This window comes from Ischnura elegans, chromosome X, assembly GCF_921293095.1.
Source record: "Ischnura elegans chromosome X, ioIscEleg1.1, whole genome shotgun sequence".
Taxonomy (NCBI): Eukaryota; Metazoa; Arthropoda; class Insecta; order Odonata; family Coenagrionidae; genus Ischnura; species Ischnura elegans.
Genome location: NC_060259.1, coordinates 12,682,752 through 12,710,370, shown reverse-complemented (window position 1 = coordinate 12,710,370; position 27,619 = coordinate 12,682,752). Strand labels below are relative to the sequence as shown.

General features: G+C 40.0%; 1 protein-coding gene across 2 annotated transcripts in view; it reads left to right on the top strand.

Annotated features, from left to right (window-relative positions):
• LOC124171349 overlaps positions 1 to 27,619 on the top strand; it is a 140,311-nt gene that overhangs the window by 86,321 nt on the left and 26,371 nt on the right. The window contains exon 1 of one of the 2 annotated variants that reach the window (XM_046550508.1): positions 14,713 to 14,808. The exons of the other annotated variant lie outside the window; for it this stretch is intronic. The gene's annotated coding sequence lies outside the window, so the exon portion shown is untranslated. Of the gene's footprint in view, positions 1 to 14,712; positions 14,809 to 27,619 lie in introns of those variants that run through there. 2 annotated transcript variants of the gene reach the window in all.

The window sequence follows — 27,619 nt, the reverse complement described above, 5'->3', positions numbered from 1 at the left end:
GTTGTACACGTATATTTAAATGAAAAAAATTATGATATCAAGAAATTCAAGTCTTTTCTCAACATTCACGTAATGTTACGCACTAGTGCATTTGTTTAAATTTTCTCCATGTGCCATGCTGCAGCTCCTGCTTCACTGACGAAGTAATCGCAGAACTTTTTCCTGAGCTGTATAGCTGTTTTTGTTGGCGGCTGAATGTTATCACTCCAGTAATACCAATTGGCCACTGATAAAATTGTATCCTCACTTTTGAAACCGTCACGTTCCCTTACAAAATTGTGTGGCAGACAACACACTTTTATTATTGACTCGCATAGTTGTGGTATTTTTTAGTGTACCCCCCACCAAAAATTCCTGGTAACCCCCCCCCCCCCCCCGAAATACCTCCGAATTCCTCCGAACTTATCCGCAGAACGTAGCGCGAAGGTTTTTCGTGCAAAGGATTTTCGCCAAAGGCCCTTCGACTCAAAGGCTCGGAGAGATTAAGTCTCGGAACTCATGTTTCCGAACTCTGTCCTCCGAACTGTATCCTCCGAACTCTGCCGTCGGAACTCTGCCATCCGAACCAGTCATACCTGGAAATCAAGACTTATATAGCTAGTACGGCGGAGGAATACCTACTCCAGGCAATCTAAGGGAAGTGGGTGCTGAGGCATAAGAATGCAGTTTTGAGTGGGAAGTACTCCACTTTGTCCTATCACAACTCTCTCTCCCTCCAACACCTCATCCTACTATGTCTTTCCCCTCCTAGAATTCCAATGGCTTGCCTCTACCAGCTATCACACCACTTGGCTATGTCTCCAACCAAGGAGATAGAGGAGAGGAAACCCGGCGGTACGCTGTTCTCCCCCAACCCCGGCTTGGGTGACGAGACGTTTTCCAGAGGTTCCAGTCAACAACATGGGTACCTACCAGGAGTTTTACACCGATGCAGCTAACTTGGACATCCCTGTATTCCCCCCCACTCCTTTGCAAAATCCTCCCCTCCACTCTGACACTGCTCGGGGCAAGGGGGCGACATACCCATAAGGATAACGCGTATAGGTTTTGATACATCAGTGCCATCTATGCCAGTGGTCCAAGGCTGCCGCGAAGTTTGAATGCACATCTCGGCGCGTGTTTCAAACTTTTTTACGCGTCACGATAGGGCCTGCTATTCAATAATGCTACTGCAATTGCGAGAAACTTAAAAGCAATGAATGTAGGACAATCTTCCTGAAGAACTTCCCCAGGTTACTAAAGCAGTAACTATAATACAAGATTAATGTACAAAGTCAACTGGCGATCTGGTGGTTGGTAAGAATAATGATCTCGGAAACTTACTTCAGTGGACATTGGTATTTATTGATACAATAACTCGAAAAAGAAATACAACAATAATAATTTAAATATGACACACTATAGACGAAATCTGTGGAAATTAACAATAGGGCGGTTTCCTTCATCAAAGAAAACGAAAGGCATTGATTGCGATTCGTTACCCACCATTAGTGTATTCATAATATACAAATTATTTCGTTTTAGAAATACCGGGTTAGACGAATGGCAATGGTCCATTTTTATCCTCATTTGAAAAGAGCCAGATTGGCGCCCATGCGATGCCACTCTACGTGACGTCACAGGGACCTAGTTTCTATAGGAGAAGATAGGAGTTATACATCGTCTGAGGTTACCAATGCATGCATGAGGCGCAGAGCTCAGGGAAACATGTCTTAACAATCACTTATTAAAACTGGCTAAGGCCGGAAAGTTTTCCTCGTTTGATAAGTTATTAATAATCCTTATTTAAGCCAAGCGCCACCAGCCAGCAGGGTACTAGGCTACCCGCTAGCAGCCTGCGTCGTATCAGCGCTAAGCCTCGCCTCAAGGTCACCTCGCAGGGCGGCAACGGGAACCAGAAATACGTCACGCGGAGAGACTTCCCGGCATTCATACTTAAGCGTCGCGTTTTTGCGCGCTTGAAAATTTTCGCTTTTCATTTAATCGCGAAAAATAGATATCGTCATTTAAAAATCTAAAAGCGTGAAATACGTACTCCAGGAGTAATAATCTTTCGATTTAGGCAATAAAAAAATAATAGGAAACCACCCTATTCTACTAGCACATGAGATGCACAAGCAACAAATATCAATGACAACAGTACATTGCAATGAGAGATGAGCAGCCTTTGCGTAATAGGAGACAGATTCTATTACTAAAGTAAACACTCCACAGTTATAGACAAAGAGGGTGACCCAATTTTCCTTGAGGTAGATGTATCTTGCAGAAGCTCTGGGACAGGGAAAATAATGCTAATCCTGAAACTATAGACCATAATACCACTTCACTAAAAATAAGCATGCAAGTTTGGATATCATTTCATTGAAGATAATTATTTAATTATGAAAGGAGAAGGACATTATTTCGTAGGAAGTAGTTCATGATGAGATCCCATTAAGATAACATATATTGGCTTGGCAGCGGAGTCCTAAAATGAAAGGTTCTTAGAAGTTAATATCCATCACTTATACGAAAGAAACTATTCCAAAAGTAGGCAACGAGAAAAGTGATGAATATTTATACCATTGTAGTAGTAATTAAGTTCTTACTGCAAAATGAAAGAGAAAGTTTTAAGAAATGTGCGCATTGTAGAAACACTGAATGAATTATGCTCAATTGATGACAATTAAACAGTTGAAAGGACATGTTTGAAATAGCAAATTAAATACATAACCAACAAAATGATTAGAATTAAACAAGCCTAAGCATAGCAGTAGTGATCATGAGTAGTTTGAACACTAGAAAAACTTCAAATATAATGAAAAACGTATTGCAATATAAGGAATACAAGACACCATGAAATGTTGAAAACATGAGAAAAGGTTAGCTAATCACAGGCTGAAATCAAAATGGAATAATGAGGGAAACATAGTATTACTCACATTTTCACCACCAAATACATTTCATACCCATGCAATTTAGCAATAACCAAGATCATTGAGACTCATATCCTTCATCGAGCACATTCAAACATCGTAGGGACACTATAAGCAATAAAAAGTCTACAGTTAACACTAATAACTATCAATAAGCCTCAATACCACCTTTGTTTATAGCGGGATTCAATATGGCAGCCCCCAGTTCATTACTGCCCAGCAGACTGCCCAGAAAAACAGGCTACACCAGCGCCTCTATGTTGGGTTGGCCGTTGGACCACTGGGGCTCCGGAAAAATCAAAACAAAAGTTTTCTATACGATATATCGCAGTTATGTCGCACCCTTGCTCGGGGGTCGGCCAGCTCTCTTCCTTCTCGACGCTCGCAGCTAACACATCGGTCGACTGAGAGAGTGATATCTTAAAAATCATCTTTGGTGCTGGCAGGAAAACACTGCTTTTTACTTAGTTTTTCGTAATGTTTTTTTATGAGATTATTAGTTATCATCGTTATTTTCTGTAATAATTTTGATTTTGAATATTTCTACTTGTATTAGATTTTGATTGAAAATGACTCGTAATTTTGTGACAATTGTTTCTTTGGCTGCTGGTTATTCTTGTTTTTGGAGTCTTCCCTTCATCCAGCTAGTGACAGACGATCGGAGTTCCCAGTGTCTGGGGCTTACGTAACAAATCTGCAAAATTTAAGAACGTAACGCCACATTGTGATAGTTCAACATTCAAAGGTCGGTGAAAAATCCTCCACTTATTAGCGAGGATTCCAAAAAAGCACTCAATGTTTCTACGCCTTCTTCTGAGTCTGTAGTTGAAGATTTTTTTTTTATTCACATCCAAACATTTGCATGGATAAGGTCTCAGTATTTTTGTTGTCAATCCAAAACCTTCATCACCAACAATCATTTGCATTTCTTTGAACTTGCATTTTCAGGAAAATTTATTAAGCCGCCATCAATTTTTTCTTGAAAGTACTTTCCTTAAACACAGTTGAATCAGATGATTTACCATAATCACCAACATCTACAAAAATGTATTCGTAGTCTGCATCGTACATAGTAAGTAGAAGGATTAAAAAATAGTTTGGTCTGCTGTTTTCAGGCTTTATAACACGAATCTGTTTCCCATCCAGAGCCCCTATGCAATGAGGAAAGTTTATTTTTCCATAAAACTCGGCAGCAGTTTTCAGCCAAAAGTCTGTTGTCAGTTTTGGGAAGCAAAGTTGTTGCAGGTTTTTCTTAATAGCATCACAAACTTGTCCTATAATCATTGAAATTGAAGATTGGCTGATTCTATACTGATAGTGGAGATCTTGCATAAAAGTTCCTGTAGCAAAATACCTGAAACCAAAAAAATTGTAAATAATATTTCTTACAGAAATGAAGTTGTGTGTTTTATAAAATTTGTCTTTTTCCAGTGACTATTACGCAAAAAAGATGGAAAGTAATTCGAGGATGCTAGAGAAATTTTGCTGCTGAAAGGGATCAAGTGTGGATCTGCAGCCTCAAGGAAGAAGGCTTACTCATACTTCGACCAGTAACGATTTTTAGAAACGTCAGTGAAGAAAACTGTTTCAAGCGTTGATGATGTTGATTCAAGTTTTATAGATGAATAGGAAAATGAATCATTTTCATGTCATACTTCTCCAACCAATGCTCGTTCTGGGTCCAAAAGAAAATTAAGTAAAAACGATGAACTTGTTGAAGTATTGAAGAAAAAATTGCGCTCCAAGAAACAGAGAACAGTCCTAGTGCTAGCCGTGTTTTGCCAGATGACGACAAACTGTTTTTTGTCAATGTTACCAGAGGTCCGCAAAGTCCCTCCTGAAAGGAAATTAAAGCTGAGATCTGATATGATCAACTTAATAGTTATGGCCCAAACAAATTACCAGCAAGATTGGCATCAGCCTGCATACCATGGATATCAGCAGAATAATATGTATCAACAACCCTATCAACAACCTCCTACGTATGTAACTATGCAACATCACTCGCCCGTACAGAACGTCTCATCTGCAACATCATCTGCATATTCTATCGTCAGCGAGGATTCTCAGCAAACACAATTTAGTGACCTTGTGTTGTTCGAATGAAATCAACACTTGAAATAGAACAAAAAGACAGTGTGTTCATTTTTTTATCTTGTTTAAATAACTTTAATAAATATTGCTAAATTGCTTGAGTCCCTTTCATACAATTTCATTCTGGTAAATATGTCATCACATGAGCAACGTAAACAATTCTGTATAACAATTTCAATTATTATTTAACTAATAGACGTACCTTAAAGTGACCACAAGCTTCTCCTCGGGGGTAATACATCTTCTCATTGCAGTATCAGTTCCAGTTATTTCATTCTTTATGAGAAATCGAGGGATCCGGGTTCGAATCCCGGTCAAGGCGAATGATTTTTCCTCTGTGGATTTTTCGCACTATTCATTCTTTATGAGGCCTAACAACTCAAAGAAACTAGATTTTGACATCCCAAAGTAATTTAAAAACTTCGTATTGTCCGCACAGAGTTCATCAAACAGAGTAATATAACCCTTTTGATTATCTTTCAGAAAGAATAGGATGAATATACATTTTTCTCTTTCTTTGCCTCCTTTTTTTCAGAAGTAACAGAAGGAGAAGATACATAGAATCACTCATGCTATTCTAGTTTAATTCACTGTAAACAAAAAGGACAAGATAACATTATCACTCATACAATTATAGTTCACAGCAAACTGAGATAAAACGGAAGAATTCTGGCTACTGAACTGGCTACATAACTGGCTACTAGGTTTGGTAGCCAGTTATGTAGCCAGTTCAGTAGCCAGAATTTTTTCCGTATTGATAAAAATATTTGTCGTGCGATCTGACCGAATGGCGACTTGACACTGGCGACCTAGTGTCATAAGCTCCGTATGCTACCACGCAGCGTCGCCAGTATGGGTAGCCAGTGGCGACCGGAGTGGCGACGGGGTTCGGTAGCCAGTCAGTCGCCAAAGTGTGGCTCCGTCGCTGGCTACCCTCGTGTAATAACGTAAGATTTTAGGGAAGGGCCTAAGGGATTTTAGGGAATTACCCAACGGTCTCGTCTCGAGTCTCGTCTCGAAAACTTTGTAAAAGTTGTTCTCAACAAATTACGCAGTGCCGGCTTGACGGTGTGTGAGGACAAGGTTAAACTTGGTGTGGAGTCACTCACTTTTCTGGGCCATATCATCATAAATGAAACCTTGCAAGTTGATCCTGGGAGAGTGAGACCTATTGAACAGTTCCTAGTTCCCAGAAACGCGAGGGAAGTGGCCAGATTCAGTGGGCTTTGTGGGTTTTACTGCAAGTTCATTCCAAGGTATTCTGAAATTTCTATGCCACTGAATCGGCTAAAACGTAGAAAATGTTCCTTTTCAATGGACAGCTGTTGAAAATGAGGCTTTCTGTCAATTGAAGAAAGCTCTCCCAAATCCACCTGTATTGTCTTTCCCTCGGTTTGTCGAGGAATTTCATTTATTTGTCGATGCTAGTAAACTGGCTGTTGGTGCTGTTTTGAATCACAAAGTAAATGGTGATTTTGTCCCTGTGGCTTTCGCTAGCAAGGCTCTATTAGAACACGAACGTAAATTTTCTGCTTATGGATTGGAGTGTCATGCAATTCACTTTGGAATTCAAAAATTCAGTGTTTACTTACAAGTCAAGCCATTTCACTTGTACACTGATAATGGTGCCTTGACATGGTTGTTCTCTCATCCTGAGCAATTGGGCAAATTAGGCAGAATGGTGCTCAAACTATCCTCTTATAAATTCACTGTTCATCATGTTCGAGGATCATCTAAAGTCAATCGTATTGATGTGGCTGATGGCATGGTGACCCGCGACTTTCCTCTGGTGAAAGCAGTGCTATCCCAGTGTAATATCGAATAATGTGGATGTCGATTGTACTTGGAAAATGTATTGTTTTCATATTTTTAATGTTTTCCTTGTGCATTCTTTCCATTTTTACTTGAAATATGTTTGAGGATAATATTACTGACTTGATTTAATGTATTTGGCTTTTGTGATATGTATGGATGGATGTATTTCCTGGCATGTCATTTTTCATAAACTTTACCAGATTTTGCGTGGTGGGGGAAGGAGTCGCCAGCCCACGCCATCCCATGCCTCCCCAAGGCATATTCCTTCGTACACCACTGTGTCCCTGCATTGTGTCTTAGTGTGCTTTATGCATTCCAACCGTTTCGGCATTCATTTTTTTCATTTCTATCATCATGTGAATGTTACTTCATTGTCTCCTTTTAAGAGTTGAACAAATTTCAAATGTATCTGTAATATTTCTTTATTAGTAGAGTGAGGTGTAATACCATAGGTGATTTTAGTAATATCCTTATTTTTCTTGCCCCCAACAATATTCTTCAGTGCATTGCAGTGACAATGATATTTCTGACGGTGAGTTTTTATGCTCGATTTTAGTTAATTGTCGATTTTTTCATGATCCTTGTGTGGTACCTATTATCATAGAGTAAGTATATTTACTTACTCTATGCTATTATATTGGAATAAAATTTTTTGACCTTCATGCTTCCTATGATGCTTTCTATATATTTGCAACATTAGCTTAAAGATTCAAGATTTGACGTACTGCGCTTTTTTCTATTTATTTTTAACGATGGCTTGCTTCCAATGCAATTGTTTAACCTTTTTGGGGTTTTCTGAGAAAACAGCCCACGTTCCTGGTACTTTCCTTGTAACAGATGCTGCTTTTTGAGTCCTATAATAGCTCCACCCATATCCTGTGTATTTCCGTTGAATTGGTATTATAGCCACTTATTATTGGTAAAAAATACATAAATATATTTGTGCATGCATGATTGATGATTACGAGGCAATAACAACGTAAATACATCTGATAAACGAAAATATGTTAGGATGAGATGAAATGTGTTTTTTGTTTTTGCTAACGCGTAAAAACCTTAGAATTTCTGCCATCTAGTGTCGATATAATGTTGTAATATTGATTTTTTTTAGCATTTACTCCAAGAAGTGTGAGAAAAATTGGGAATATAATCCGCGTGAGGAGACATTGAACGTTGCACTCAACATGCATTCTTAGTTCGTAGTTTCAGTAAAGGCATCATGTGCGTAGTTGTGTTGGGCATCTTTATTCGAGTTTAAAAAATAGTGAAAACATTTTATTTGCTTTTCATTTCCTTGTTGCGAATGTAATGCACTTTCATGAGTTCCTCGAGGGCTCCATTCACTTCGTGATTTAATACGGACTCGTGAAAGACTGGCCCATTTGACAATGAAAATGTCGAATCGCAAGTTCTCCGCGATTAAGACGGCCGCCGCTGCCAATCTGGCAGCACACTCTGAAACCCGAAGGTTAGCCCTGCGGATAAAACAGAATTGGAAATGGGTGCCTATAGGAATCACCAAGGCAATGTGCAAAGAGATACATCCAACCTGTACGAGGTAATAATACTTATCAGAAAATCAGAAAATTGTAAACGACACAAGGAGAGGATACTCTGGGTTAGGGGTACATTCACAGTACCGCAAGCCACTCCCAGAGGTTTTCCAGAGGAATTTCGTGAAGCCTAGCACCTCACATGCGAAACGTCCGTTAAAAACCAACGAACATTTTTTCGGCATAAATCAAGGACCCCCCAAAGCCGAGAGGGTTGTTATAAAGTCTGCGCTTGACACACGGCTTCTCTGGTAAAGTAACCGAAGCCTCGGCGTGGAAATGAACAGTACGAAATCATGCTCGAAACTCACTCAAATAGCCCGATAACTTGCACCATCCAAAGCGCCGTGGCCATTTTCCGGGGTTCCACATCCACATTTTTAGCAAAGGCACCAAAATTGTTTATTTGTATCGCAGATACACAATTCAAAGACGTAATTGATCGCACGATTGGTGGGAATGCGATGCAAACTATATTTTTATTGCATTTATTAGTGAAAACAAAATACTGATAAGAGTATTAGTAATATGTTTAGATCAATTGCAAAAGTTGAAATTGCAGTCAGAGAGGTCGGTTTTCGGGTAGCTCCCCGCTCGGAGGGACGAGGAGAGAGGCCAGCGAGGGTGATACCCTGTTTACACTACGCACGTAGCGACTACGGCCGCACACCCGTATCCTCAAAATGTCGTGTAAACGCGCAGAGTTACCATCGTAGGTCTTAGTACCTAACCCTGCCAACTTACGATGGTTAGCGCTGGTACGCCGAGAAAAGGAGTAAGGAAATGAAGGTCGATGCATGTACAATTCTTTCGCGCCATTGCAATCTTGAAACGATCATAGATATTTCATAAATAAATCTAGTATACCAAATACCTACGGTAACGATTCAAGAAAGTATTGAGCAGGTAATGGAAGGAAAAAAGGGGAAAGTTTTTTTCGGATGTTCTATTTAACAAATAGCGAACAATATATGATATCGGATGCACTGCACAAAATCAGTTTTATTTTTTTCTTTACTTACGTGTTAACCCATTAACGATATTCTTACATTAAAATTCACAGATGATGGAAAGTAACAAACAGACACATAGAACAAACCAATAAAAATCGTTATAAACAGCGTTCAACGTTTTGCCAAAAATAACTAAGTAAATTTAGATCAAGACATGGAGAAATCAATACTTGTACTCAGTTTATTAATCCAAAGCTATCCTAGTTTAATAATAGGAATAATATGTACTGTTCTTAATGGTTGAATATTGTTAAATTTTGGACATATTCTCTTGATGAATCCTAGATTCTTCATGGCTTCTCAGACAGTTCGGTCTAGTTTTAATTTTACCTCATCATGCTGGATAGCTGGAGGTTGAAGGCCGAATTTTTTCTATGATAATTATTACATAACAAAATAGGCCTTATTACAATTATAATTAACAACAAGCGGGTGAGGATTTCTATAAATATAATGATGGGGTACATTAAAATGTGCTTATAAAAGGAGATTGGAGCAATCTATGTAGGAATTCACAATTTTGTAGACGAATACGGCGTCGTTGGAAGATCTTCTTTCGTGTGAGGGTTTTAAATTTATAATGGATAGAAGATATGGAGTGTTCTAATCGGAAAGTGAGATTCTTAATTAGTAATTATTAAATTTAAGAAATTTATTTACGACATTTTATAGCCGGATTGAGTCGGTATTATATAAAGGTGACCAAATAATAACAACAGAGTATATTCTAATTTGGAACGTACCAGAGCGATGTATCTACTGTCTTTAAAGTATGAATATTGTTCAGTTTTGGACAGATCCACTTAATGAATTATACATTCTTTAAAGTTTTGCAGACAGTTCGGTCTAGTTTTAGTTTTACCACATGAAAACGTTAATATTCTTTCCCTACGTAATTACCGATTTCAATTTCCTCACGCAGTAACGTCGTCAGTTGTTAACTGACAAAATTCCACAACGAAGGCAGCACTGAGTTACGATGGCAATCCTCCCTATCCGCGTGTTTTATGCTCGTGTCCTTTACCATTTTTACCCTCTTCTCTTTGTTTTGATATTGTTTACGTATTTATTTCGCGTTTGTTACTGCGTCCCTATAAAATGGCATACATTCTGTGTGTCAGCAGTTACTTACTAAATAAGTTTATATAATTTTTAGCGCAACCACCCTCATAATTGTCCTAAATTTCCGTGCCTTTCCATTAATGGCAACCATCTTCTCAGTCTTATTTTAGTCTGTCTCGCATTTGAATGAGTTCCATTTTTTTCAGGGAAGAGATAGCTGGTAGGGCTTCCCACTTCCATTCCAGCAGTGGTTTTTTTCCGTAAATCCATCACTTGGACCACCCTTCGTCTGGCTCCAGCCCTTCGACCTATTTGCCATGGGTGGCCAAGAGAGTATTCTCACGAGCGCTGCTACAGCGCTGCTAAGGCTGTAGCACGAAGGTGGGGCGAACGAGCACATGTGAAGATTTTGTAGAGGAAAGAATTTACATTGATTTACCTCTTGTACTACAATGATAGAAACCTAAACTGATGCTTTAGTAATTTTCCATAGCAGGTACATGCATGAAGGCAAACATGGCTTCGGCATGTGCATTGATTCTCCATGATGATTTATGATGAGTCTCGTTGAAAAATCTTTCATTGATATAATTAAAATTATCTTCCGAATACCGCACATTTTTTTGAAAACTTCAGCTCCGATTGTGGTTCCTAAAAAGCATGACGAATGCTTAGCCTCGTCGAGCTCACACACAGAATTAGAATACGTAATTGATGTATCTTCTGTTCCATCCCTCAATCAACGTTCAATTAGTCAACCAGTTAATTCGTTACTCGGAGTCCAATCCTCAATACTTCAGTGGATAAAATACGCCTGTAACTGAAGAAAACCTCACCATTTCAATTTATCACGTTCCCTCTAGTACTAGGAATGGTATTTGTATGACTTGTCTATTCTAATTCCGGGCATCATTTGATTAATAAAATTCACTATCGGAACGCTTTAAAAACATACGTTTAAAAGATGAATTAATGTAGGTATTCATGAATAATTTTACGATTCTGCTGGCGGAGTCATTGGTAATAAAAAATAGCGAATTTTCGCTATTTTGCTAATTTCAACCTGGATTTTGTTATTATCTAAGCTGATGACAATACTTAAAAATGTTTTAAGGATTATTTGGAGAATAATTCTTCAAATTCAAGAGCATGGCACTCAAGACTTAAAAACTAAAAAAGTTAAAAAAGTATCGTGCGAACTAGAAATAAAAACATTCATAATTAACATTGGCAACACCAAATATTAGTCAAACTTAGATTTATTATATAAATGTTTGTAATTACTACTGGGATAAGGGATTAAAGAATTATATCATGGCGCAAATAGTATTCAAAGTACCTCTTACAAGCTTTCAATGCTCAGCATTGGAATAAAATTAAAGTATGATTTCCATTTTGACTGTAAAATTATCTCACTGCCACTATTTGAAGGAGGCCCTTGATCCATACACTATACATATTCCTGAATGAAAAATTAAACATTGATACTAACACTAGTTTAGGTAAAGGAACCCTGAGATCTCAAATATAAGTGAATCACATAATCCGCCGATGGTTAAGAATACACTGATAAACAGTTCACCCTCGTGCATCACAATTAAGTTCATTCCGTGTAACCAAGGCTCCAATGCATGGAACCCTAACGGATAGTGTGGTTTCCTATTATTTTTTTATTGCCTAAATCGAAAGATTATTACTCCTGGAGTACGTATTTCACGCTTTTAGATTTTTAAATGACGATATCTATTTTTCGCGATTAAATGAAAAGCGAAAATTTTCAAGCGCGCAAAAACGCGACGCTTAAGTATGAATGCCGGGAAGTCTCTCCGCGTGACGTATTTCTGGTTCCCGTTGCCGCCCTGCGAGGTGACCTTGAGGCGAGGCTTAGCGCTGATACGACGCAGGCTGCTAGCGGGTAGCCTAGTACCCTGCTGGCTGGTGGCGCTTGGCTTAAATAAGGATTATTAATAACTTATCAAACGAGGAAAACTTTCCGGCCTTAGCCAGTTTTAATAAGTGATTGTTAAGACATGTTTCCCTGAGCTCTGCGCCTCATGCATGCATTGGTAACCTCAGACGATGTATAACTCCTATCTTCTCCTATAGAAACTAGGTCCCTGTGACGTCACGTAGAGTGGCATCGCATGGGCGCCAATCTGGCTCTTTTCAAATGAGGATAAAAATGGACCATTGCCATTCGTCTAACCCGGTATTTCTAAAACGAAATAATTTGTATATTATGAATACACTAATGGTGGGTAACGAATCGCAATCAATGCCTTTCGTTTTCTTTGATGAAGGAAACTACCCTATCACTAAAACTATAATTAATCTTGTTCTCGATGCAAATGCTCTAAATAACAAATTAATTTTAATCAAAGTAATTCAACCTTCACATACTTCAAAGCGCCTTCGACTCGGCGTCTGCTTTCCATCCTTTGCTAAATGGTCCGGGGGCCTATTGGTTAGGGCCCCCACCGTCAGGGTCTGAGTCGTCAAGCCTTGTAAATTTGACTGACATTTTATTTCCACACCTCCGAAAAGAGCACTATTCGGCCTTTCCATCGGGATTTTTGATAATATTTAACAATTGAATGTGAACAAACATTCATGCCCTGGTTAAGGGTAACTTACCGAGACGGGACGCGAACCCGCGACCTTTGGTTGGGCAGGCGAGGAGATATAACCCCGCCACCACTCAGCTTTTAATTTGTTCTCTTTTAATCATTAAGCTGCTTTCAGAGAGATTTGAGTGGAGGTAGCTCGCGAGGAAACAATTCAATGATTTCGTGGGCTCATCGAGTTCATGATAAGGAATCTTTAGGATTAGATTTCGAATAAATATTTCCAGGGACTGGTGGTTTCTCCCAGTTGCTAAGTGTATTGTTTTATGTTTTTTATATTCCGTATTTTTTTCTCTGATGACTTTGAATCACGAAAAATCAAAAGATCCAGAATCTTGGTTAAGTTCGTTGATGGGCCGAATCTGGCCGAATGGCAGAGACGGAGAGAGGCAGGATGCGGGCGATTATTTCGGATATATTTAGTCTCCGTATTATGACACGGCAATCAATTGCATTTCACCGATCGGTAGCTGATTCCATTCGTTAAATAAAAACGGAATGGAATGATAATGTTTATTTTGGGAAATCAGCTTTTTATGTTTAAACATTTTTTTTATTTATAAAAAATATATTTTTCACCATGTTGCCTATTCTAACTCTACTATAGATAAAAAGAATTTTTGCAGGTATTAATGGCAAAATTAGGTCGCGATAAATAGCCCAATAGCAAAGGTATCAATTCAATCATTGATAACCCACAAAGATCCGTATCTTTGGAAAGTATGTGAATTTCATAATGCGGAAATATGAGCAATGTTTATTACGAAAAGGCAGAATTTAAAGCAATTATAATGGAAATTTTATCTAAAAAATGAGAGGTATTTAACCTTTTTCCTGCCAGCCTCTTTCGGGTGGGATGTGCGAAGACTGGAATTTCTGGAATTAGCTAAATTTCAGATTTAAAAATTTTTCAGCCACTTAATTTTATTTAATACGTCTAGATTTTTTCCCCAATTCTTAAGATATATTTACATTTTATAAGCATAGATAGATTATGGGGGTTTACGTAATTACAGCCGTTGAAAAGGGAGAAATCACTTAAAAAAAAGTGAAATAATTCGGGCCCATAAATCGGCCCGTGGCAGTTTTCGCTCAACCAGCTATGGCAGTAAAAGGGTCAATAGAAATTAGTGGGCATACAAGTCCATGCCTTACAACAGGATTGTAATTTCAAAATCGAATTACTTTGAATTGCATTTGTGATGTTTCAATCCTGTCATTGTTACGTAATTTTTTGACTTTCGGAGAATTTGCGATCGCATGGAAGAGATGAGATACTTGAGATAAGATATACCATATCTGAAGAATTTCTGAGTATACATTTTTGGTTTAACATTTTTGACAATTAGGAATGACCGAGAATTAATTTCCTCAGTTATCAATTATGAAAATCGAAATTTTGCAATCAGATGATCTCGATGACAAGTTTAAACGGCACACGATATTGAGATTCATCGAGGTATTCATTTCGGATGTCGGGCGCTGCGCTCTTCAAATCCGGCGCTGGCGTAGTCATCCTCTTCCATCTGTTGGCGAGACGTGGAACCGTGTGGTTGACTGAGGCGGAGTGTGTAGGAGCGGGGGGCCGCTCCCGCTCAGAGCAGACCAGACGCTTCAAGACGCTTCGCGCTGAGTCTGGGGGTCGGTGGTTGTGGCAAAGGTTTCGTGCGTGTTGGATTCTCTTATCTCAAAGAGGTTGATTTAATTTGAGTATCTATTACTCCATGATCAGGTAAAATTTTTATCGTTGAAACTTGGTGTCGCTGCTTCATCCATGTGCTGCCTACGGGAGCACTGAGCTTTCAATGTTTTGACTTCATGCCCTTGCACGAACTGACCTACCCCATCTTGTCTAGCTCGGTATGTCGCGGCGCTCAGTGTTTTTCAACGCAGCTAGCATGCTTTCATTCGTGGCGTAAGGAGTCTGTTTGTGCTTTTTAATGTTAACGACCGCAATGTCAACGCAGTTTATCGACATAATTGTCTTTTATGTGGTATTTATAGTCATTGAGCGAAAGAGGCAGGCGGTACGTATATTGTTTGTCTTTATTATCCCTTCGTTTGTCCATCACGAGATTAATAGCGTTATCAATACAATTTTTACGTCACTGGATTCACCGCCGTTGGTGACCCGGGCATTTTTTCTTGGAAAACCACCTGCTGAATGTATAGGGCATTAGGGCATTAGTATCGATTTCCTTGCTCCATACCTGGAATTCTGGATATTACCTCGGACCGTTTTAGCCTCGCTTCAGCTACTTGTAAAAATACATGTCACAATGAATTCTCTTAAGCGGTCGGTATTCAATTTATGATTTGCGTTCAGCAATTACGTTTCCTCATTTTTTCCATACTTAAGTTTTAAGCACACGCTTCCATTGTTTGCGAATCATTGAGTATAGTTATCCCATTTGAATGATGTACTGGTTATACTGGCCCGTTTGGTATTGACCAAAATGGGTGTTTGTAAAGACCTTATAATATTTGTAAGAAAATTCTATTAATTTGATTTCTATTGAGTGGAAAATATTTTTTAAAATATTTGCTTCACAGCTTGAACAGAGAGTAGGGGCTATTTTCTTCCACTTGTCGTTTTCCGAAAGTAAATCTCGTTCAATGGAGCAGAGAGCAAAATGAAGAGTTGGTTGCACCACTTAACTTTGCGCCTCAGTGAGAAAATCTTGCGCAGAATATACTGGAGCCATGGCATGAAGCCATCTAATTTTTAAATACTCGGATTGTGTATCAGGATATCATTTACCTGCCACCGATGCATTTCTCCACGAATTCTGTGAAAAGTGGCGTGTCCCTCCGGTTCAACCACTGACCCCTCTCAAATCGCTCTGGATACCTGTTGATCTCCTTCAGCTGACACGGGACAACATCCACAGTTTATAAGTCGGCGGACGAAAAAAGGCTGATATCGATCGAAATACCATTATGAGCAGATGAGAGGCGTGGACTCGCTTTGAAGGACTGTAATGTGGTCAATAGATTCCGGTGACTCCTTGTGAAATGGCCTTAGCACTAATAACTCCCCGTGATAAACAGCTGAATTTTTTCCACAATGAGTGAGTTGGATGAAACACCCATGAGCTTTCAAACGGATTACGCTCGACTCAATGCCGACGTTTTGGCAGCAGACTCTGCTGTCATCCGCAGGGATTGAGTGTCTCGAAAATATTTGGTCCCCACTCAGGTTGGCGAAGGAGTTACCGCCTGATTGGTTGAAATTTTGCCGACCTGAGCCCGGCCTAAAATTTGTCGAGGCTCTCAATTTCTGAGGACGACAGCAGAGTCAGCGGTCGAATCCTCGACATTGAGCCGATTGTGACGCGATTGGAAGCCCGTGAGAGTGTCATCCAACTTCGTCAGTGATTGAAACCATAGGGTAAGTGAAGGAGCTCACGGCGGGCTAAGCGTGTGGCATTCACACATTCAAGATAGGGTTGCCAGTTCTTATGCCACTTCGCATTTCAAGGAAGTCTAGTGGGGAGAGCGCCTGCCTTTGATCCAAGGGTCCCCTGGAGAAGACGATTGTCATTTGTTGCTGCCACCGAAGTGGAAGCGAACCCAAGGGACATCCCGCGAATGCCAGAAGACAGCATTTCCCAATCGCTCTCCGTATTTAAATGGGTTCACATTTAAAAGCCTCCTCTCGTATAGCTGATGGTCAGGGCGATCCAAATAGCAGGGATTTTTAGGATAGCGGCGAAGTTTCTCTTCATGACGATGCCATCCATCGAATGCATATCGTTTCAGTGATACTCGCCGCGCTTGCAAATATTTTTTTATCATCTCTTTGCCCCGAACACGGCTCTGAAATAAGGCATTTTACGACGGGGAACATTCAACAGTTAAAAATGAGCGAACACACGTACCCTTGCATTACCCAGGAGGTACTCTAGCCCGCAACCTTCGCTTTGGCAGGAGAGAACTCAACCTCGCCGCCACCGAGCCCCACAATTATATTCTATCATATTGAACTACGTTGTAAATTATCATTGGAAATATTAAGAACCAATGGAGAGTATATGGATGAGGGATGAGGGGATTCCGGGATGAGGGGATATGACCCCCCCCCCCCCAAAGCCTCAGAAAAATAAAAAATACATGAAACTATTGACTAGTTTTGACATGTAATTACTTCATTTGCTTAAAGTTCAATTTTTCGTGCCAAAATGATGTAAAATATATTTCCAGACATATCATTTTTTTTAAATTTACCAGATTTTACGTGAGGGGGAGGAGGGCTCGCCACCCCAGACCATCCTATTCCCCCCCAATTCCTAGTTAGGCCACTGGCGGAGAGTTACCCGTAGTCGGCATGAGCCTTATATTAGCGAAAGGCGCGAAAAAAGGGGTCCACGGCTTAGCGGCCCATCCGACGGACGGAATCCGACATAAAGCAGTCAGTTAGGGATCGGGCAATTTCTGGATAAATTACTGCCACCGCCGGGTCCGACACCGGGTCCACGGCGTGGGAAGCCAACACTGTAGCTACCACACCCATCCGATCAACAAACACGAATGGAAAGCATGCTCTGGGTTGAATCACTGATTGTGATTGAGTTGGCGAATATTTGCCATTGACAATGAGCGGAGATCGAGCAATTGAACCGTTTGAGTCTTAAACAGTTGTATAACTACAATTGAAATGAACTAACCTCTAGTAATATTTTGTCAATTTAATTTATCAATGTATCCAAACTGCTAGAAAGAGCTCTGAATAAAAGCATTTGCATTATTGTAATAAATATTACGTGCGTAAATGAATCATGTAATATTTGATCTTTTCAAATTCTCATGCAGAAAAGTCAATTATTCTACATGATAAGGTGGCAGGTTTTGACGTCTCCATGTTATACTATTACTGCCTGCAGAAAATTGTCTTTTCGCTACTCGTGTGGCTGGACAAGTACTTTCTTGACAAAATTGCTATATTTGAGAACTCCAGGACTTTTTATTAAAAATCATGTCAACGATTTTTAAGGATCTTGAATCTCCATGGAATTTAATTGGACATTGCGAGCGAAGTATACAACTTGGCTTTAGTCATACGGAGCACAATTTTTTATTAAATTCTCACTTTGTTTAATCAACCTTAGCGACTCTTGTTTTGTTAGTTCAATAAAGAAATAAAACGCACTAAGGAATAAATGAAAATTAATATCGGACGCAAGTAATATTCAAATAGGCAAAAATATGGCACTATTTGTGACGTCCAACAGGGAAAAACCGGCATTGTCCGCTAAAGCCGAAACGTTACATGTTTATTCCTAGAAATCTAACAATTTTTTTTTTACGTATTCTCTCAGCGTTTGAGTTAAGAAAGTGGGGTAGGGCAGAGTAAAGTATGAGCGATGCGGAGGGTCACTCCGATTATTCCGAATACGCCGCCGGGTCGGAAGACGGTCGGACGCCGCGGCTGACGGAGAAGTTTTTGGCGCCGGCGTCGAATACTGACTGATACGTAATACAGCAATCTGAAACTTCAGGGCCAAGGCATTAGAACGACTTATTGACTTTAACAACGATATTATTACATGGATTTCATGATAGCGCCTCTTGTCGGCAGATTTCTGAACTCACTGGCCTCGACAGCTCTGTAACCGAAACTACTCGACTCGACATTCGTAATGCTACTCGAACCACTCCAGTCGAGTACCAACTACTCGACTCGAATTTTTGAGTACTCCCACATCCCTAGTTAATACATTGTCTGATGCACAGACGACTTTTTATTGATCTCGAGTGTAACGATCTTCTCATTAGCTCTTCCTCCTTCACTAGCTCCTCCGTTACAAATTCCTTATTTCCTTCTAATGCCCCAAATGCTGGGACCTTTTGTCCCCTAATTTGCTGCCAATATATGTAGTTTAATTTTTCATCCGTTCAAGTTTACGGCTATCTTCTTTTATAGTTATACGGTAACCGCATAGGTAAGGTCTTTTATGCTTTATCTTCATACCGTAGGGAGCTGAATATAATTAGCGGTTAATAATCGAATTAAGTTAATCCGAGTAATGTTGGTGTCAAACTGGGATCACTGTGGGTAAACTAAAGACAAAAAACACAAAAATATGCGCAACGAAAAACATGCAGTGAGTCATGCGAGCAATTGAAGCGATCATTCTAACGGTTTGCGCAACTATCAGTAAGTATCGCCGATAGTTCGAGGAAAAAGAGACGTTTATTATCTCTCTGTTCTGCAGTTTTTTTTATCTTCATCTTCGTATTTTCTCTATATTCTCCTCGTTTTCCTGTCTATCAGCGTCTAATCATAAATAGTACGTCGGTAATATTTCACAGTACTTGTATGTTTATTGCAGCCTCCTCTTCTTTTCTTTGATCGGGTATTTTCTGCTTCTCCTTTCTAATATTCTCATATTTTAGGCATTCAATTGCCCAACCTTTCCTGTTCTCTTTTCCATCATTTTGAACTCAGACGTCGTCTTCATCTTTTACATATTATGGTTGGATCTAAAGGGGCAATTGGGTCGAAACACACACTCGGTAAAATCGAAGTATTTTGGGGTTGCCACTTTATACAAAAGTGTTTAGTTACATTTTCCTCCATGTTTACCTTCTTTAACGAATTGAAAAACATGCAGTGAGTCATGCGAGCAATTGAAGCGATCATTCTAACGGTTTGCGCAACTATCAGTAAGTATCGCCGATAGTTCGAGGAAAAAGAGACGTTTATTATCTCTCTGCAGATAAGCTCTGAACTTGGGGCCTATTTTACACGCTTTTGGTATATTACAATCCAGTGGTAGGTCCAGAGAGGGGTAGGGTGGGCTCTATCCCCCCTTGGGTATCCAATGTACACGAGAGAGAATCGCAGTCTTACCCCCCCTGTCCCTCTCCTGGATCCGCCACTGGTTGGATCCCATGTCAGCTCTTACGTGGTTCATGTATCTCTTTTTTACTGATGTATAGTCTAATCGATGCCTGCGTTACCTAATATTTTCCTGGCATATCTTCGTCTTCTGCGTTGACTAATCTTCTGTCATTTCCTTGCAATCTAGGCGGGAGAGAAATCCTCCAGCTTCTTCTCACTGTCGTAACTCCGCCCCCACACGTTAACCAAGAAAGAACGCCTTCTCGCCTCCCCTCACCGACATCTGCACGCGTCACCGGACTCATAATATTTTCATCGCCTCATATCGTATTACTATTTATTCTTTATTTCAAATTACATTCTGTATTTGCCAGTCATTATAATCCAATTTTGACACATTCGCTTAAATTGCTGTCGTGCGAATACTGTGAACAATCTGGCTAGTAAGCATTAACCTCTTATTAAATTGCGCGTGCTCCTTGATTATTAGGCCCACATCTCGAGGTAGAATTATCATGTTTCCCTCTTATCCTTCACCGAAAAAAAAAAACATTTTAAATTTACAGGACAGTACTTTAAGGGCGGTGATTAGATGAAATACCAATAGATCATCCATAGGGAGCTCTTTGCGTGTGATTGCAGTTGCCATACGACAATGGTGGGGTTCATAAAAGAAAATAGCTTGGAAGCTGGTGAAATAGGCGCAAAAATGATTGAAAAGGTATTTTTGTTCAATGTTTGAATTAATGGGAAAATTAGCGAGAAACTTGTGTGCAATGCTACTTTTATGTTGTACACACGAACATTACAAAAGAGGATCCTCAAGTCGTCCTTCAAATGTTTTGTCACCCACCGCGCATTCAAATGGATTTACAAAAGTCGCCACTCGCGTCGCTGACGGGCAAATTGATCCGAGTTTCACGGCGAAATGAGGAATATCCGCAAGGATGAATTACGAGAAGCATTAAATATTTCATTGCTCGATTTTCTCACTGTGGTTCACAGGAGCCTTCAATGTTATTCGCAAGGGGATCGGGTTGGTGTGGTGTGTATTGTGTTTGCTTCCAATCTGGCCGGCCGGAGTTCAATTCTAGGCGGTGGCGGAGATTTTTCATAGACCGCACTTAATGTATAACACTCCGTCCGTCGGATGGGACGTTACGCCGTGGTCCCCTTGGTGCCTGCCCTTAAGAGCAGACTATAGCTGACGCCGGGTTTCTCTCCACCCTTCCTTTCCTACCCTACCCCTATGCGCAAATAACCTTAGCTACAAGTCACCTCCTCCAAATACCGTACTGTTATTATCTTAACAAGTTTTTAATAAAAATAATTAAGCTGATTATGATCTTTAAGTAAATTAACGCATTCAAGCTAGGATCAGCGAATTTTCATTAAAAATACGAAGTTTAAAAAAATCTCACGTTATATTTGGGGGGTTAGGCCCACCCACAGTCGGGTCCACCCACCCACCATAGGCCCACCCACAGTTCGAAAAATCTCCTCGCGTGATTAATAAACGAGGCCCCCTTGCTTAGCTAAGACGTCTTGGGCGCCAGCCTTTAGCCTTTTTATATCAAGCTAAGACATATCCAGTTGGCCTCATCTTACAATTAGTCTTGACCTCTCATTTCATGTCGCTATTAGTTTATCGCATTAATTGCGTTTGCTACATTTTATATCTTTCGTCGTATCCTTCAGGATATCCGAGCGGTGGACGAATCAGGAATCTATTTACTAAAGAGCCAAAAAAAACCATCACGCTGCTTACCCGCGGAAAATCTCTTCGGAGCTGTAATGGAGTGGTATCCGCCTTGCCTTCAATGTCTTTGTGAATGCTCCGCACCCTCTCTCGCGAATGCGTTTCTCCCGCTTCCCAAAAGACCTTTTCAGCGTCTATACTCGCAACGCATCTCCAGAACCAAAGCATATGCGCGTCAAATGAAGTCTCACTCGGTCACGAGTGAATGAATCATATTAAAAAGTAATCTTTTTACCTAGTTAGCTTTGTCGTTGCACTTGTCATGCTACTGACTTGTACATGGCAATGAAAGATCAATCGGTCCAATTTTTGTCACACATTCTGTGGCACAACTCTATGAATGACTGCGTTCAAAAGTAGCAGCAAGACTGGTCATTGTAAAGACTTGCAAAAGCGAATACGCCGATAATTACTTGTGATTAGAAGCCATAGTGCGGAAATACTCATTATTAGGTTGGATTTAGTATAGGGATGAGATTAATGCATTGTGAAATCTCCGCTCTGTTCATTTCCGTGCATTGGCTTCCGGAGTGAGGCGTCCAAGTGCGCAACGAACGAGTCGGGCGAGACAATGCCTAACGATAGAAAGGCGTAATTCATGGATCCGCCGCCAGGAGATCGATTAGTCTCCTTCTTACTAATTGTAAGTTATCACTATCAGTCTATTATAGTACTACGATATTGTTCATGGCTAAATTATGAGACTAAGACTTTGAAATTTCCTCACGACTTTTTAAAATCCAAATGGTTTCCACACGGGATCTGGTGGGGGTTCACCAAATTAAAAGCAGTGAGCGGTTTGCTAAGTTTTCAATCTCGTTATTTGGGCTGGAATTGAAGGTTACAGGAAGTTAGCTCTCAAACCATTGAAGAGACATGTTCTGCTTTTTGTTCCCCATGTTGGTATCCTCACCTTGATTCCAAATGATCGCTCGTGGCTCGAGGGTGCGGTGATATTCGCGTTTGTTATTCTACCTCGAACCCTACAACAGAGACTCCGCTCGAGTTACCTTTTTCTGAGCACCATGAAACCACCATCATTTTTCTGTGCACATTTCCTGTTTGGCTATTTTGGTTGCAAATGACCCTGGTTGTCGAGGCACCCTTAAAAATATACTACACTTTGGAAATGTCTTAAATTTTATTATCATCGCCTAACTTTCAACTGGTTTGCTTGAATTTTAACCTCAATTTTTATATTGTACTTTTTTAATGGTTCCACTGCATTTAACAGTCGATGTAGAAGCTATTTTCTCGTTAAACTTATATTTGACTAATATTATTCTTTAATTCTTTCCCAAATGATTATGAACTCACGAATATCATTGGAACTCAATTCCATCTAATACTGCCCTTGTTAATGTTGGTGGTTGTTTTCGCGAATTGCTGCGTGGGTAACATTTTCTTACTCAACGTTTCACTCCTCCTCCTGGGAGCTAGCTTACATAGGTCCTATATAAGCTCGGGACGAGAACGGTTTCCCTCCCATTCTCTCTTGAAAACGCTCCCAGTAGGAGGAGTGAAACGTCGAGTAAGAAATTGTTACCTGCGCATCAATTCCCGAAAACGACCACCAACATTGATAAAAGAAGCTGTGAAAATCTTCATGCGATAATTCTATCCTCGTTCAGGATTCATTTGCCTTCTCTCTTTTGTCATCTTTGACTTGCTTTCAGCTTATTTTCAAAGCAGTGGTGGATATAATACAATGAAATATACAGTCTCAGTGCTGCTCGCCATCTCTCTACCCGAGGGAGCGACTTGCATCATCGGCAGATTGTATCTCATTCTCATTAGACAAGCCCTCCAAACAGCTCCAATTGTCTCGTGTGCAATCTAACGATTTGATCGTTGGATTATTCTTCCTCATAGGATAATCCTCCAAAGTTGTTAGAATAGCAATGGCTGATGCCTGGTTTCGTTGGTAGTAGGACCCGCCCGCCTTTGTGACGTTGCGGGATTCCTCGTCCCTTCCCTTCCTTCCCTATCCCGTCCCCGGAGGCGTCGTCGGGCTCCTATCGCGGCGGTGCCTCCTTTCTTTCTCCTTCCCGTCCTCCCCCTTCTGGGTGCATAGCTCGCGCTTACAGACCCTGCCCCCGGGAGTGTATCCTCGCGAGCCCGCCCTAGGGTTTCGTTCCAGTTGTCTCGTGTGCATATTGAAATCATGCGTTTTCACGAGTTTCACGTCAAAATAAATATTGAAGCGAAGCACTTTAAGGTGGAACTTTTCAAGACGACTGGCCTGCTCGCAGAAAACATTCTTTTTTTAAGAAGTCATCAGCAATGAGTTAATCGCTGGAACTCGCGGAGACTAAAACCGCAACGCGCACCACGCTGGACAGCGCAACTGACAAGAATTCCCCATTTACTGTGATTTTGTTCATTTATATACAGAGTGTCATTACTAGTGGGCAATCGCAAGATGATGAATATAGTGTGAGGTAAAACGAGAAGGGAAGTGACGGACACGAATGCTTTCCCATGTGACTCGGATCCGTTTCCCCGGAAAACGAAAATAAAATGACGTACATTGTCACCTACTCTGTCGCGCAGGAAAGTAATTGGCAGATATTCGTATAGTTTTGGTCGGAGGTAAAGTGACTGGAATTGTATGCTCAAATGAACACTTCTTGATATATTGTTTTAATATTTCCTAATAACTCTGTGAAATGAGGATTTCAATATTTTATTGAGAAGTAAATACGTTATTGACTGATATTTTACCAAAATAATATATGATGGCCCTGGCAAGGACATAAAATATTGTAACACTGGCAGTTTGAATGTTTAAACTGTACGCACAATGTGGTGACAGTTGAATTATCTTTTATATCAGTCTTTAAATAAAAAAATGCATTTACAATTTTGACGTCTGTATAAATTATGTTGATCAAGAGGGTAGAACAATTTGTGAGTGCTCAAGTATCATTCGAGAGAGTACCGGGTGAAATGAAATGTGTGAGTGAGGAGAACAAATGAGCAATACTCACTTATTGAAGAATAAAAAAAGTGTGTCCAAAAATTCTTCGTCCGTTTGGACTGGATGTCGAGCAACATGGCAATACCGCGTCACTTTGTCCTGCGTCGTCCGGCTGGAACTTGGAACACGTGGATCATCAGCATCCTAACATTGGTTTGACGCAGCTCTCCATTCAATTCTCCCATCAGCTAATATTTTTACACCTTCGTATTTCTTCTCTTTCAAATCTCTCTTTACCTGATCCATATATTTCGTTCGAGATCTTCCTTATCCGTTCTTGCCTTCCACTTGTCCCTCGACGATTGTCTTCATCACGTCTCAAAGTATGGCCTTTAAGGTTGTTCCGTCTTCTTATTAAGGTTGCCATGAGGCTTCTCATCTCTCCTACTCTTCTTAGGACTTCCTCATTACTAACTCGGTCGATCCATTTGATCCTCATCATTCTTCTGAAGCACCACATTCCGAAGTCCTCTGTCCTTGCTTTCTTCGCTGCTGTCATTGTCCACATGCCTCACTTCCATACAGGAGTATACTCCAAATGCAGGTTCTATAAATTGCTTCCTTACTTCCATATTAAGGTTTCCCGCTGTAAGCAGTTCTCTCTGTTGGTGGAATGCTCTCCTCGGTTGGCCTATTCTGCTGATAATTTCTTTCTTGCTTCTCCCGTCGCCAGTCATCCTGCTTCACAAATAACAGAGTTCATCCACCTCCATCAATGTTTGCTTCCCTATTTTAATGTTAGTCTTGATTTCTTCTTCTGCTGCATTTCTTAGTTTTCATTGTGTTTATTTTCAGCTGATTTCACTCTACTCATATTAACCAGACTATTTTTTCAAATCCTTCCCTGTTTCTGCTAAGACGGCCATGTCATCAACAAATCTTAGCATGCTATTTTTTTCTCCATGGATATTCTCTCCCAAAGCCTTTTATTTGATTTCATTAATTGCTTTTTGGATTTAAACGTTGAAAATTACGGTTAACAAAGCGCATCTAATTCTTTTTTCTTTCTTTCAGCGGCGCATTCCTTTCCTAATTCTTGCTTCTTCACATCTGGGCCCTGATTTTATCACGGCTACTTGGTTTTTGTACAAACTGTGGATTATTCTTCTATCATTGTAAATAACTCAAATTTCTTTTAGGATTCCAAGCATTGTGTTCCAGTCTACGCTGTCAATTGCCTTCTGTAAGTCCACGAACACAACGAATGTTGGTTTGTTCTTTTCCATTTTCTTCTCTATGAGCAGCCAATATTGCTTATGTTGTGCCTTTGTTTTTTCTGAATCTGAATTGGTCCACATCCAAATACTCTTCTGCTCTTCGTTCTATTCTTCTATAATTGACCCTCGTCAGTATCTTTGATGCATGTGTAGTCGAGCCTATGGTCCTAAATTCTTCAAATTTCACTGCTCTTTTCCTCTTAGGAATTGAGATCATAATGTTCTACTCAAAGTCCTTTGGTATCTCACTAGTCGAATACATTTCACTAATGATTTGGTACAGCTGGTTCAACGTCTTTTCTCCTGCATTTTTAAATAGCTATGCGGGAATATCATCAATTCCAGATGCTTTATTTATACTAAGGTCTCTTACAGTCGCATCAACTTTTGATCTTAAAATTGGGGCTTCCATAACATCCTCATCCACTTCCTTCTGGTTTGCGATAGCAATCGTTCCTAGGCTGCTTCTTTTGTGAAAAATCTTCCAGATATTCCTTCCATCTCTTGCCTTTGTCTTCATTTTCGATCATTAGTTCTCCATTTTTGTCCCTAAGGGTTTACATCTTACGATCCTTTCCTTAAAGTGGTTCCTCACTATCCTATAGGCGGCCTCTACTTTTTCATGGACAAGGCACAGGGCGTACCCAGGATCAAAACTGGGGGGGAGGGGCAAGCAATGGTTTTTCAAGTTATAGGTAAGATTTAAGCAAGGAAAAGGTGAATGAAACCAACATTTTAAGAAAGCTGTAACAGCTCTTTATTAGTTTTTAAAATTATTTGCTTGAAAAATGTTATTTGTCTTAAAGACATTTGCAATTTTAGCTTCTAGGGGTACGGTACGGAAACAGTGATAGTACACGTAAATGTTACCTTAGATCGAAAATCTTTCGCGCACCATTCGCCTGTTGTTATTCCTTTGGGGTGATAAGTCCACGGTGTGCGTCAAGCGGGCCCGTCCCACCCATTTCGTCGGTACAGCGCGGATCGGTTTTCCTTTGGAGCCACCGACTGGGCATCATTCCGTACCGACAAAGGTTTCCCCACCGACTACGGCACTTCCACAGATTCTGTACGGTAGTCGGTATCAAAAACAGTCGGTACGGTTCCCCTCCTTCCCAAACTGGGAAAAACCGAATACACCCGAAGTTAGAAGTCATGTGACGTGTCACCACCAATGAAAGTAGTGTATAAACAAATGAAGACTGTAAAAGCTCAATTCCTGCTCAAAGTTCCAAGGATGGCAGCAATCGTTACGCAGTTTGTTGTCGTTGTTTTAAATCTTTTTATTTGCGGAAGTTGTGATTTAGATTAAGATAATCGGTATTGTATAAATTGTCACTATTGCTTATATGATGTGTGGCAGTAATGCTCTGCCTACAGAAGCGAAGGAAACAAACAACAAACAAACAACGTCGATATATAGTTTGCATGTGATGGAGATTGTTGTTTTTGGAATGAATTACTTCAAATATCCTGGAGATCTTATTTTCTTTTTTAAATATTGGTACCGGTTATTGCTATTTATTCATACCTTTGTAATATATGATTATATTATGATTATGATAGTTTTCATTAAGTAAATTCCGTCCAAATGTTATCAATGGAAGGTTATGCGGTGCAGACGAAAACCACATACCATGGAAAAGAAACGCAGGATTCAAAAGCAAATGTAAATGTCATATTAGAGTAACAAGTAAGGAAATTGTTATAAAAATATGGAGCTGGGAGTATTTATAAGAAGAG